Source organism: Pteropus vampyrus, unplaced genomic scaffold (assembly GCF_000151845.1).
Source record: "Pteropus vampyrus isolate Shadow unplaced genomic scaffold, Pvam_2.0 Scaffold93, whole genome shotgun sequence".
In the NCBI taxonomy this organism is placed as follows: domain Eukaryota; kingdom Metazoa; phylum Chordata; class Mammalia; order Chiroptera; family Pteropodidae; genus Pteropus; species Pteropus vampyrus.
In genome coordinates, this window is record NW_011888874.1 from 1783305 (window position 1) to 1784743 (window position 1439).

Sequence of the window (1439 nt, forward strand, 5' to 3'; positions counted from 1 at the left end):
CAGGCTTCTTTATTAGTCTTCCTTCTGTATCACTTTCTTCCTATGTAGAATGGGGATCATAGCTGTACCTCTCGTATAAGTTTTGGGAGAAATAAATTCTAAGAAAGGGCATATTTATAAATAGATCGACACTGCGTTCAGTCCACCCTGCTTTATTACGTCGATGCTTAGTACCAGTATATTACTTTCGGTTGTTTCTTCCAGGTCCGGAGTTGGTGTTGGCCCGGACTGCGGATTCCCGCCTACAGTTTAAAGGTTCTGGACGCCTGTGACCGGCGTGCACAGGACACGGGGCGGGACGGAGCCCGAGGCCCCGCCCCCACGCCTACCTCCTGCGGGAGGCTTCACGCGGCCAAAGGTCGTGGTCCCCGGGGCTTGCTATCCTGGAATGTGAGCGATTTGGAGAAAGGCAGCCCCCTCCTATAGGTAAGAGTAGCTCTGGGAGGAGAGTTAATTGAAGAAATGCATCATGTCTCGGCCGCAGGGCTCCCCTGCCCCAGGTCCCCAAGCGCAGGTGGGACGGGTACCTGCGCCGCAGCGCGGGAGGGGACCCGACGCGGAGGGACCCTACCTGCGCAGTGCAGTGCGCAGAACTCGCCCAAGGAGGTGTGTTTGCCCTTCTCACTTTCAACCTTCTGGAAAAGCAGGGTGATGCCGCCCGTGATTCTGGTAAAGCGCCCCCGTCGCCCGTGGTTGCACCTGTGTTTACGCAAAAGAAACCTTAGCGCAGAATTCCAAACCCCGGTTCAAGACTCGCGAAGAGGTCCAAGTGCAGAAAAGACAGGGGAGGGACTTGGAAGGTTAGGTACCTGGGGCTCTGCGGAGAGCGACTTTAATTGAAACTAAAAGATAGCACAGCGGCGCAGGGACGGTTACCCGGTTCATCAGATGACACGCATAACAGTTCTTGGTCACGCCAGCGCTGCTGCTGGAAAAATGCAAAGGGTTGAGCTTGTGTTGTGTTGGCAGTTTGAAAAGGGTGAAAGAAACAGTATCTTCTAAAAACACTCCTACCGCTGTCTGTACACATTAGTGTTTCTTAAGGCAAAAGGTGTGTTTTTATTAAGGTATGTATTTTAAACAGACCAACACATAATTAAATTCCAAATATGGTTTTGTTTTGTTTCTTTCCTTCAAACTGTCTTAGGAGGAGCTGAAATGGACAAAAATACTAATGTCGTTGAGTCATTATTAGCTACAGACCAACAGTGGTTACTCAAGGTTGCAGAATGGTAAATGTAATTCAAGCATAAGTATTTAAAGATGAATTTATTTGGCCTGTTGCCCTTAGCAGTTTAGGTGAAATTATTTACTGTGAATTATTTGCCTTTCTGAAATCACCATCTCTGAACTCTGAGTGCCCAGCCGTGTTCATTCTGGTTGAATTTACAGTATGTGCTTACAGAAGGGAGCTGAGAAGGAATCTGTATTGAGCATCT

General features: G+C 48.8%; 1 protein-coding gene across 1 annotated transcript in view; it reads left to right on the forward strand.

Annotated features, from left to right (window-relative positions):
* The first annotated feature begins 342 nt into the window (after positions 1-342).
* Positions 343-1439, forward strand: part of LOC105294741 (thiamine transporter 2) — an 18969-nt gene continuing 17872 nt past the window's right edge. Inside the window, exon 1 of the mRNA XM_011364057.2 lies at positions 343-426. The gene's annotated coding sequence lies outside the window, so the exon portion shown is untranslated. The remainder of the gene's footprint in view (positions 427-1439) is intronic.